This window comes from Rhipicephalus microplus, unplaced genomic scaffold (assembly GCF_043290135.1).
Source record: "Rhipicephalus microplus isolate Deutch F79 unplaced genomic scaffold, USDA_Rmic scaffold_307, whole genome shotgun sequence".
In the NCBI taxonomy this organism is placed as follows: Eukaryota; Metazoa; Arthropoda; class Arachnida; order Ixodida; family Ixodidae; genus Rhipicephalus; species Rhipicephalus microplus.
Genome location: NW_027464876.1, coordinates 20,001 through 32,500, shown reverse-complemented (window position 1 = coordinate 32,500; position 12,500 = coordinate 20,001). Strand labels below are relative to the sequence as shown.

Sequence of the window (12,500 nt, the reverse complement as noted above, 5' to 3'; positions counted from 1 at the left end):
TCTCGCCCTTGAGTGGCCGCTGTTGGCGCTCGCTGTGAGGTGTTCAGCGTGCTGTCCGTGTTGCCGACGCGGTCAAAACGAGTCGACGGCTCACGTTCCCTTGTGCGCCGAAGGCTCTCTTGATATGTGATCCGACCCTCAGACAGACGAAGCCAAGGGAAGACCCAAGGCCGCAATGTGCGTTCAAAGAATCAGTGCTCAGTGTGTCCTGCAATTCACACCAAGTCTCGCAGCTGGCTGCGTTCTTCATCGACCCGAGAACCGAGTGATCCACCGCTTAGAGTCGTGAAAAAGTGTTTGTTCAATTCCGTACAGTCAAAACCAAACGTTTCTGGCACTCGGCCAAACAGTGGCCAAGAAGGGCGCTTTTCAGCGCACGCTTGGACTCCAAAACTCTGCCGCGCCTTTTTTGGCTGCCGCAAATCGAGCAAACGGTGTGTTTCGGACGGCGTTTCGCTTTCGCTACTTGCGAGTGCTTTCGTGGTCCACCCCTCTATAAATACTCGGGAGGCGTCGAAGCCGGTTCTCCAAGCCGGACCCGTAGGTATCGTTGTGTGCTCGCTCTCATTGGCCCGCCTAACCAGAAAATGCCTGCGGTACACCCATTTGGATAAGAGTGCACGCAGATGCGGGCCTCGACGGCTACACATTTCCTCGGGCGGCCGCCTCCCGGCCTCCGTGGAGCGCGGGATGCACGGTCCCATCGACAAGCCTCTCCCGTTTTTACCGTGGCGTCGCGGTTCACCACGGCAGGCGGGTCGGTCTCCTCCGCATAAAAAGGGGGACCCCCGCTTTTTGTTCCACGAAATCGCACAAGCTTTTTTCGCATCCACGGTTTGCCACCGCACACCAAAATGCCGATCCGGCTGCCTACTTTAGCCAACAGGTGGAGCCAGGCGCGCCGTACTTGCGCGGCACTTCCCACGTCCACCGAAGTCGGTGCCAAGGACCACTTTCGGCGCCGGAGCCGCGTACGAGCCTACTCGAGGCGGAAGAACGAAGCCAGCAAGGGCCTGGCCGCAAGTGCGTTCAATTGTCGGGACGTCCAAGTCCCTCGTTCTTCCGTGCTTCCTCTTTCGGCAAGTCGTTGCGGCACCTTCCCAAAGCGCGCAGACCCGCTAATCGCGACGAGCGCGACGTGGCCGTGCCGCCTTTCCCTCGGCAGCAAGCAAAACGCCTGGCAACGTCGACGCTCCCCTAACCGCGATCTCGCACCGTGTTTCGTGTGGCGAATTCAAAAGCCGGCCGGCGCTGCTGCAACCATTACGGTCGGTACGCATACGCCGCGGAGGGCGGGACGGTCATCGGAGCGTGCGGTTCCTCCATCGAGTACTGCGCACCTCGGCCGTCGCATCGCCGTGCCATGACCGGCCGCGCGTCAACGCGAACCGGTGCCAGCGAGATCCCTCGCCTGCAAGAACCGACCGGCAGCCTCCGTCACCCGAGGACGCGGAGGCGCTTGCCGCGGACGGCGGGACGGTATGCACTGGTGCACAGCGGACCCGTCACATCGCCAGTTCCTTGACCGACCGCCGACGCTTGTGCCGTTCCTCTCGTACTTGGCAGTCGCCGCGCGATTGTCGGGTCTCGTTCTTGCACGCTCGAACGGTCGGGAGGGCACTCGGCTGGCGTTTCGGGAACGCGCAGCCTCGCCTTCTACCGACGTAACCACGACTCGCCGTTCGCGCTCCGCCGCTCCTGTTTACAGTACTAGGCGGTCCCGCAGCGGTCGGGTCGCGCATTTCGAGCGCTTCGAGCCACGGTGCAGTGGCGGGTCGAAAGCCGACCTATGAGTGCGTTGCGCCGTTTGTACCCGCGTCCGCCACCTGGCCGACCGTCCAAGGTCGCGGTGTTGGCGTCCGCTGGGCGCAACAATTTGTCACGGGGTGCCGCTCCACATTCAGGCAGCCCCGTGGGGAAAAGCCGACCCCGCGTCCAAACGGGGTCAGCGGCAGAAAGTGTCGGGCGCAGACGCAGCTGAGGCGCTCACCCTTCACAATCCGTTAATGATCCTTCCGCAGGTTCACCTACGGAAACCTTGTTACGACTTTTACTTCCTCTAAATGATCAAGTTTGGTCATCTTTCCAACAGACCGGCGCAACCGAAAGGCCGCGCCGGACATCGGTCCGAAGACCTCACTAAATCATTCAATCGGTAGTAGCGACGGGCGGTGTGTACAAAGGGCAGGGACGTAATCAACGCGAGCTTATGACTCGCGCTTACTGGGAATTCCTCGTTCAAGGGGAACAATTGCAAGCCCCTATCCCAATCACGAAAGAAGTTCCACGGGTTACCCAGTCTTTTCAGACAGGGATAAAGACACGCTGCTTCCTTCAGTGTAGCGCGCGTGCGGCCCCGGACATCTAAGGGCATCACAGACCTGTTATTGCTCTGTTTCGTGCGGCTAGGAGCCGCTTGTCCCTCTAAGAAGGTTGTAAGGTGCTGGGAACCCCGCACCTATTTAATAGGCTAGAGTCTCGTTCGTTATCGGAATTAACCAGACAAATCGCTCCACCAACTAAGAACGGCCATGCACCACCATCCACCGAATCAAGAAAGAGCTCTCAATCTGTCAATCCTCCCAGTGTCCGGGCCGGGTAAGTTTTCCCGTGTTGAGTCAAATTAAGCCGCAGGCTCCACTCCTGGTGGTGCCCTTCCGTCAATTCCTTTAAGTTTCAGCTTTGCAACCATACTTCCCCCGGAACCCAAATACTTTGGTTTCCCGGAAGCTGCCCGCCGAGTCATTTGAGTAACTCAGGCGGATCGCTGGTTGGCATCGTTTATGGTCAGAACTAGGGCGGTATCTGATCGCCTTCGAACCTCTGACTTTCGTTCTTGATCAATGAAAACATTCTTGGCAAATGCTTTCGCAGTAGTTCGTCTTGCGACGGTCCAAGAATTTCACCTCTAGCGCCGCAATACGAATGCCCCCGTCCGTCCCTCTTAATCATTACCTCGTATTCCAAAAACCAACAGAACAGAAACGAGGTCTTGTTCTATTATTCCATGCAAGTTTATTCAGGCGACTCGCCTGCGTTGAGCACTCTAATTTTTTCAAAGTAAAAGCACCGGCCATCTCGAGGCACACAATGAAGTGCACCAAGAAAGAACCGGCATGATGTTCAGTCCGAGCCGTCGCATCGGGTAGATGCACTACTCGTCTGGAACTGAGATCCAACTACGAGCTTTTTAACCGCAGCAGCTTTAGTATACGCTATTGGAGCTGGAATTACCGCGGCTGCTGGCACCAGACTTGCCCTCCAATTGATCCTCGTTAAAGGATTTAGAGTGTACTCATTTCAATTACGGGGCCTCAAAAGAGTCCCGTATTGTTATTTTTCGTCACTACCTCCCCGTGCCGGGAGTGGGTAATTTGCGCGCCTGCTGCCTTCCTTGGATGTGGTAGCCGTTTCTCAGGCTCCCTCTCCGGAATCGAACCCTGATTCTCCGTTACCCGTAACAACCATGGTAAGCAAGTAACCTACCATCGAAAGTTGATAAGGCAGACACTTGAAAGAAACGTCGCCGGCTCGTGGCCATGCGATCAGCACAAAGTTATCCAGAGTCACCACACAATACGGGCCGAAACCCGATCGATCTTGGTCTAATAAAAGCACCCGTTACCCAAAGGGCTCCAGGCTCACTGCATGTATTAGCTCTAGAATTGCCACAGTTATCCAAGTAGGAAGAAACGATCTAAGGAACCATAACTGATTTAATGAGCCATTCGCGGTTTCGCCTTATTTCGGCATGTACTTAGACATGCATGGCTTAATCTTTGAGACAAGCATATGATTACTGGCAGGATCAACCAGGTAATCGTTCGACTGCGCGTCCGTCCTCGCCTTCGGCGGGCCGGACGCAGTCTGTGTGCGGCGGAGGCCACCTTCAGGCGCCCCAACACGCTTATTTTGCACTCCGAGATGACGGCGTTCGAGCTCGCTACGGCACAACCTTCCCGAAAGACGAGTGGGAGCCGTGCGGCAAGAAGCACGTTCATGCTCGCTCTTTTTCGTTGCATCGACTCGGTCGCGCCGTGCGGGTTGCCCAAGCCCGCTGCACTGTCGGTGGACCGGCCGGAACTAGCAACGGAGCCGAGACTGCAAAGCCGCCAGACGACGGGTCACGCCCGCGTCTTCGGCGCTTTCGCATCTGAATCGCCCGAGGACGACACGGAACACACCTCGATATCGTGGTAAAACGGCACCGTCCGACAACCAGCCCCTAACGCATCAAGCGGATGAGGCTGCAGACGACTGCCGTGGATTCCCCTGGAGCAGACCCGAGGACACGCTTGACGAGGCCGAAGCCCGCCGCATATCAGACACCCGGTCGCTTTCGCGTACGCCGCTCACGAGAACCCCCACATAATAGCAGCGATAAGTACCCAGACCTCCTTGGGCACTAATACGAGCGTACTCGAGAAAATTTCACCGCGGGTGTGCCCCGAAACGTGTGGCACGTTGAGCGTGCCACAAGTCTACGTCGCTCTCAAACCCGCCGAGGTCGTAGAATTTGCGACCCTACTCACGAAATTCCCACCGAGGATACGGCCGCAAACGTACCGCACCTTGGGTAGGCCACGAGTTTGTGCAACACTACGCTGACGGCACAGCACCGAGGTCGTGCGCGCACGCACGGGAAAATTCCGCCGCGGTTTCTGCCGAAAACGTGAGGCACCACGACTCTCCGCAAGTTCGCGTCGACTGCGAAAGACCGAAGTCGTGAACGACGTGTCCGCTACTCGCCGCCGACACGCTGGACACCAAACGTACAACGACTCGACGGCGTCGTAGAGGCCCACGACGCGGTTTTCCTTAACGACGTCTCGGCGTGGCACCGACAGGTTAGAACGGCCGACCAACGTTCCCTGTCCGCCGTTCGGCTCAGTCGAAGGGCTCGGCGACTTCGGCAACGCTGCGAAGCCGCACGGTGACGCACGCCATGTCCCCATTTTTTTTTTTTTCTTTCTGCGTCTGCCGGGGTGCCCCTATAATAGCAGCGATAAGCACCCAGACCGCCGTGGGTCGCTCGCCCCGGCTGACGTGGTTTTTCGTACTCCTGCGGCGGTCGCCGTCAAGCACGTCCAAATACGCTACTTTCGTGGGCGCATTCACGCTCTTTCGCTTCGCCGGAGTGCCAGCACTCACTCTGCCAAAAACGGCGAACATCCGAGCGGCGGTTCCCACTTTTGCGTCGGCGTCGCAAACCCCGCCCCGGCAGACGAGGTTTGCCGTACTCGTGCGACGGTGGCCGGCGGGCACGTCGAAAGACGCCGATATCGTGCGCGAATTGGCGCACCTTGGCTTCACCGGAGTGCCGCCACTGACTCCTCCAAAAACGGCGAAGATCCGAGCGGCGCTTCCCACTTTCGCATCGGCGTCCCGAACTCCGCCCCGGCTGACGCGGTTTACCGTACTCGTGCGACGGTCGCCGGCGAGCACGTGGAAAGACGCCGATATCGTGCCCGAATCGGCTCCGTTCGGCTTCGCCGGAGTGCCAGCACTGGCTCGGCGAAAGACGACGAACATCCGAGCGACGGTTCTCACTATTGCGTACGCGTCGCAAACCCCGCCCCGGCAGACGCACTTTGCCGTACTCGTGCGACGGTCGCCGGCGAGCACGTAGAAAGACGCCGATATCGTGCCGGAATCGGCCCCGTTTGGCTTCGCCGGAGTGCCAGCACTCACTCGGCCACAAACGGCGAACATCCGAGCGGCGGTTCCCACTTAGCCGTCGGCGTCCCGAACTCCGCCCCGGCAGACGCGGTTGCCGAGCTCGTGCGACTAGCGACCGCGAAGCCGTCTCGCGACGCCGCTTTCGTGCGCGGCTCCCACTGCGACCTGGGTCACCCGAGGTCGACGAGCAAGAAAGAATGTCGAAAAAAAAATTTTTTTTTTTTGCGTCTGCCGGGGTGCCCCTATAATAGCAGCGATAAGCACCCAGACCGCCATGGGTCGCTCGCCCCGGCTGACGTGGTTTTTCGTTTTCCTGCGGTGGTCGTCGTCAAGCACGTCCAAACACGCCACTTTCGTGGGCGCATTCGCGCTCTTTCGCTTCGCCGGAGTGCCAGCACTCACTCTGCCAAAAACGGCGAACATCCTAGTGGCGGTTCCCACTTTTGCGTCGGCGTCGCCAACCCCGCCCCGGCATACGCGGTTTGCCGTACTCGTGCGGCGGTGGCCGGCGGGCACGTCGAAAGACACCGATATCGTGCGCGAGTCGATGCTTCTTGGTCTCGCAGGAGGGCCGCCACTCACTCCTGCAAAAACGGCGAAGATCCGAGCGGCGCTTCCCACTTTTTCGTCGGCATCGCAAACCTCGCCCCGGCAGACGCGCTTTGCCGTACTCGTGCGACGGTCGCCGGCGAGCACGTCGAAATACGCCGATATCGTGCCCGAATCGGCCCCGTTTCGCTTCGCCGGAGTGCCAGCACTCACTCGGCCAAAAACGGCGAACATCCGAGCAGCGGTACCCACTTAGCCGTCGGCATCCCGAACTCCGCGCCGGCTGACGCGGTTGCCGAGCTCGTGCGACTAGCGACCGCGAACGCGTCTCGCGACGCCGCTTTCGTGCGCGGCTCCCATTGCGACCTGGGTTACCCGAGCTCGACCAGCAAAAAAGAAGGTCGAAAAAAAATTTTTTTTTTCTGCGTCTGCCGGGGTGCCCCTATAATAGCAGCGATAAGCACCCAGACCGCCGTGGGTCGCTCGCCCCGGCTGACGTGGTTTTTCGTACTCCTGCAGCGGTCGCCGTCAAGCACGTCCAAATACGCCACTTTCGTGGGCGCTTTCGCGCTCTTTCGCGTCGCCGGTGTGCCAGCACTCACTCTGCCAAAAACGGCGAACATCCTAGTGGCGGTTCCCACTTTTGCGTCGGCGTCGCCAACCCCGCCCCGGCATACGCGGTTTGCCGTACTCGTGCGGCGGTGGCCGGCGGGCACGTCGAAAGACACCGATATCGTGCGCGAGTCGATGCTTCTTGGTCTCGCAGGAGGGCCGCCACTCACTCCTGCAAAAACGGCGAAGATCCGAGCGGCGCTTCCCACTTTTTCGTCGGCATCGCAAACCTCGCCCCGGCAGACGCGCTTTGCCGTACTCGTGCGACGGTCGCCGGCGAGCACGTCGAAATACGCCGATATCGTGCCCGAATCGGCCCCGTTTCGCTTCGCCGGAGTGCCAGCACTCACTCGGCCAAAAACGGCGAACATCCGAGCAGCGGTACCCACTTAGCCGTCGGCATCCCGAACTCCGCGCCGGCTGACGCGGTTGCCGAGCTCGTGCGACTAGCGACCGCGAACGCGTCTCGCGACGCCGCTTTCGTGCGCGGCTCCCATTGCGACCTGGGTTACCCGATGATAGATGGTAGCGCAGATAACGAACACGGACAAGAGAAGGCACATAGACACAACACAGCGCTAACTTACGTCGATGACTTTTTAGTGTTTATCAATGACAGAACTGCAGATTTTACTACTCAATGTAGTAGCGTGTGTAGCGTTTTTCGTGAGGGTCTTAACCCACTTGAAGTGACTTTTGAAATGCCATGTGACGGAAGGCTCAGATTTCTTGACATTAACTTTCAATTCTCAGATGAAAAGACATGCTGGTGTTACGAGCCCAGAGCAAGTAAGCCTTTACTACAGTTTCACTCAGCGCATACTAAACTGGTAAAACGAGGCATTGCGAAGATGTGCTTGAGTGAGGCACTAAAGAAGTCCTGCCGGTGCCTCATGAATGAAAGCTTCAGACAACAGGTCTCGAGGCTAAGCAATGCCGGGTACCCCAAGAGCCTCGTCGTGTCCGTTGCTGAAGGATTGCACAGAAAAGTGCTGGAGAAAAGATGTGAAGCGATGGATAGGGTGAGCTCAAGAAAGGAAAGTTTTGCCGTAATTCCATACATGCATAAGGTTTCTCACAGGATAAAAAAGATTGCGGAAAAATGTGGCACTAACGTAGTTTTCTCGGCACCCAATAAGTTGGTGAGTCTTTGCAGAAGCACAAGACCAGACAAGGGAAAATCAAATGTATGCCAAAAGAAACATAGAAACCTATTTGTGGAGTGCATCATGTGTGTGGTATACCTCATTCCACTTACTTGTGGAAAGTGTTATATCGGTCAGACCAGTAGATGCATAAACGATCGCTTGCGCGAGCACAATAACAAAGTAAATAGTGTTGTTCCTGATGGTTTTCTTTCCCTTCATTGCCTGAGATGTAAGTGCACACCGAAATTCAAGGAAACGGTTATAATCAATAGAAGTAGGCACGAGATGACGCGATTGGTATTGGAGGCCGGCAAAATTGCAGAGCTAGGTGACACGTGTGTGAGCAGCCCATCAGTGGTGTTGACAGATAAGGAACTTGATTACATGTATTCGCGATAGGGTTTGTGGTAACATGGGATAAAAGGAAGAAAGAAAAAGCAAAAAAAGATTGAAAAATATAAAATTGTAAAGTATTGGAACACGCGCGTTGGTTATATTTGATGGTTTTTAGAGCTACGCACGTGCGACGTTGGCGTGGTGGATCGCATACACCACGGAGATCTGCGTGTAATAAACTGTTGTTGAAAGTTAGCGCTGTGTTGTGTCTATGTGCCTTCTCTTGTCCGTGTTCGTTATCTGCGCTACCATCTATCATCATGCAACCATACCAACAAGCCCAAGTCGCCACCCTCACTGGGTTACCCGAGCTCGACCAGCAAAAAAGAAGGTCGAAAAAAAATTTTTTTTTTCTGCGTCTGCCGGGGTGCCCCTATAATAGCAGCGATAAGCACCCAGACCGCCGTGGGTCGCTCGCCCCGGCTGACGTGGTTTTTCGTACTCCTGCAGCGGTCGCCGTCAAGCACGTCCAAATACGCCACTTTCGTGGGCGCTTTCGCGCTCTTTCGCGTCGCCGGTGTGCCAGCACTCACTCTGCCAAAAACGGCCAACATCCGAGCGGCGGTTCCCACTTTTGCGTCGGCGTCGTAAACCCCGCCCCGGCAGACGCGGTTTGCCCTACTCGTGCGACGGTCGCCGGCGAGCGCGTCGAAAGACGCCGATATCGTGCGCTAATTGGCGCTCCTTGGCTTCTCCGGAGTGCCGCCACTCACTCCTCCAAAAACGGCGAAGATCCGAGCGGCGTTCTCCACTTTCGCATCGGCGTCCCGAACTCCGCCCGGGCTGACGCGGTTTACCGTACTCGTGCGACGGTCGCCGCCGGGCACGTCGAAAGACGCCGATATCGTGCCGTAATCGGCCCCGTTTGGCTTCGCCCGAGTGCCAGCACTCACTCGGCCAAAAACGGCGAACATCCGAGCAGCGTTTCCCACTTTCGCATCGGCGTCCCGAAGCCCGCCCCGGCAGACGCGGTTTGCCCTACTCGAGCGACGGTCGCCGGCGATCACGTCGAAAGGCGCCGAATTCGTGCACGAATCGATGCTTCTTGGTCTCGCAGGAGGGCCGCCACTCACTCCTGCAAAAACGGCGAAGATCCGAGTTGCGCTTCCCACTTTTTCGTCGGCGTCCCGAACTACGCCCCGGCTGACGCGGTTTACCGTACTCGTGCGACGGTCGCCGGCGGGCACTTCAAAATACGCCGATTTCGTGGGCGCATTCACGCTGTTTCGCTTCCCCGGAGTGCCAACACTCACTCTGCCGAAAGCGGCGATCATCCGAGCGGCGGTTCCCACTTTTGCGTCGGCTTCGCAAACGGCGCCCCGGCAGACGCGCTCGTGCGACGTACTCGTGCGACGGTCGCCGGCGAGCACGTCGAAAGACGCCGATATCGTGCTCGAATCGACCCCGTTTCGCTTCGCCGGAGTGCTGCCAGTCACGGCGCAGAAAACGGCGAACAAGTGTTTTTTTTTTTTCCTAGAATTTGTGTTATAGAAGGCACATTTGATATCGGACGATAATTTTCAACTTTATCACGCGCACCGATTTTCGTGTAGAGGTTTGCAAGTTTATGGGAATTTCTCCACTTGGAATAATGCGATTTAGTAGTACTACGAGAACTTCATGGATGTACTCAAGGGTACGGGGCAAGTCAGTTACGTCAACACCTGCAGATTTTTTACACTTCAAACTGAAAATTGTTGGTTGTGAGTCCTCGTGTGATATTAAAGGCCGATTCGCTAACACATAGAACAAAGAAAGAAAGGAAGAAAAAACGCCCGCGCTCGCTCAAGAAACCTGGGTTCGCAACAAGTGGCAACAACAAGCAACCGAGCGAGTGCGCCAAAACCCGTGGCGGCCGAACAAACGCGAAGTCCCAACCGCGTCAGCCGGGGCGGCACGGGACAGGAAAAATCACTTCAGCCGGGGCGGCGGGGCACCGAATAAACCTCGTCACCTCGTCGCAGGATAAAAGAGGAAACAAAAAGTCTAAACAGCGTCTGCTGGAGCGAATGCGTAATAAAACAACAACAACAACAAAAAAAAAACACCCGCGCTCAAGAAGTCTGCAATCCTCACAAAAGGCGACTGTGACCGAGCAGCGTCAGCCGGGGCCGTGCGGAAACGGAAAAACCGCGACTACCGGGGCGTCGAGGCACCGAAAAATCCACTTCAGCCGCGGCGAAAAAAAAAAACAAAAAGAAAGACGGAGGGGGGGGGGAACCACGTCTGCCGGGGCGAAGGAAAAAAAAAAACGCGTCTGCCGGGGCGAGCCCGGGTGCGGCACCACCGGGAAAACTGTGGCAAACAGACATGGCGATCGAGTGAGTGGGCCGCCAGCCAGGCTCAGCCAAAAAGTGCAAAGTCCGAACTGCGTCAGCCGGGGCGGCAAAAACCGCGTCAGCCGGGGCGGCGCAAAAAACCGCGTCTGCCGGGGCGGCACGAAACCGCGTCAGCCGGGGCGGGGCGAAAACTGCGTCAGCCGGGGCGAAAAGAAAAAAAAAACGCGTCTGCCGGGGCAAGCCCGGGTGCGGCACCACCGGGAAAACTGTGGCAAACAGACATGGCGATCGAGTGAGTGGGCCGCCAGCCAGGCACAGCCGAAAAGTGCAAAGTCCGAACCGTGTCAGCCGGGGCGACGCAAAAACCGCGTCAGCCGGGGCGGCGCGAAAACCGCGTCAGCCGGGGCGGCACGAAACCGCGTCAGCCGGGGCGGCGCGAAAACTGCGTCAGCCGGGGCGGCGCGAAAACCTCGTCAGCCGGGGCGAGCGAAAAGGGGGGGGGGGAACCACGTCTGCCGGGGCGAAAGAAAAAAAAAACGCGTCTGCCGGGGCGAGCCCGGGTGCGGCACCACCGGGAAGACTGTGGCAAACAGACATGGCGATCGAGTGAGTGGGCCGCCAGCCAGGCTCAGCCCAAAAAGTGCCAAGTCCGAACTGCGTCAGCCGGGGCGGCAAAAACCGCGTCAGCCGGGGCGGCGCGAAAACCGCGTCTGCCGGGGCGGCGCGAAAACTGCGTCAGCCGGGGCGAGCCCGGGTGCGGCACCACCGGGAAAACTGTGGCTAACAGACATGGCGATCGAGTGAGTGGGCCACCAGCCAGGCTCAGCCAAAAAGTGCCAAGTCCGAACTGCGTCAGCCGGGGCGGCAAAAACCGCGTCAGCCGGGGCGGCGCAAAAAAAACCGCGTCTGCCGGGGCGGCACGAAACCGCGTCAGCCGGGGCGGCGCGAAAACTGCGTCAGCCGGGGCGAAAGAAAAAAAAAAACGCGTCTGCCGGGGCGAGCCCGGGTGCGGCACCACCGGGAAAACTGTGGCAAACAGACATGGCGATCGAGTGAGTGGGCCGCCAGCCAGGCACAGCCGAAAAGTGCTAAGTCCGAACTGCGTCTGCCGGGGCGGCACGAAACCGCGTCAGCCGGGGCGGCGCGAAAACCGCGTCTGCCGGGGCGGCACGAAACCGCGTCAGCCGGGGCGGCGCGAAAACTGCGTCAGCCGGGGCGAGCCCGGGTGCGGCACCACCGGGAAAACTGTGGCAAACAGACATGGCGATCGAGTGAGTGGGCCGCCAGCCAGGCACAGCCGAAAAGTGCTAAGTCCGAACTGCGTCTGCCGGGGCGGCACGAAACCGCGTCAGCCGGGGCGGCGCGAAAACCGCGTCTGCCGGGGCGGCACGAAACCGCGTCAGCCGGGGCGGCGCGAAAACTGCGTCAGCCGGGGCGAGCCCGGGTGCGGCACCACCGGGAAAACTGTGGCAAACAGACATGGCGATCGAGTGAGTGGGCCGCCAGCCAGGCACAGCCGAAAAGTGCTAAGTCCGAACTGCGTCAGCCGGGGCGGCAAAAACCGCGTCAGCCGGGGCGGCGCAAAAAACCGCGTCTGCCGGGGCGGCACGAAACCGCGTCAGCCGGGGCGGCGCGAAAACTGCGTCAGCCGGGGCGAAAGAAAAAAAAAAACGCGTCTGCCGGGGCGAGCCCGGGTGCGGCACCACCGGGAAAACTGTGGCAAACAGACATGGCGATCGAGTGAGTGGGCCGCCAGCCAGGCACAGCCGAAAAGTGCTAAGTCCGAACTGCGTCTGCCGGGGCGGCACGAAACCGCGTCAGCCGGGGCGGCGCGAAA

General features: G+C 58.7%; 2 non-coding genes across 2 annotated transcripts; both read right to left on the bottom strand.

Moving 5' to 3' along the window:
- Positions 1-132: 132 nt before the first annotated feature.
- LOC142793559 (5.8S ribosomal RNA) lies at positions 133-285 on the bottom strand. Its single transcript, XR_012891636.1, has one exon. It is a non-coding gene; the product is annotated as a 5.8S ribosomal RNA (ribosomal RNA).
- Positions 286-2,004: 1,719 nt separating this feature from the next.
- Positions 2,005-3,819, bottom strand: LOC142793554 (small subunit ribosomal RNA). Its single transcript, XR_012891631.1, has one exon. It is a non-coding gene; the product is annotated as a small subunit ribosomal RNA (ribosomal RNA).
- Between the last annotated feature and the right edge of the window lie 8,681 nt (positions 3,820-12,500).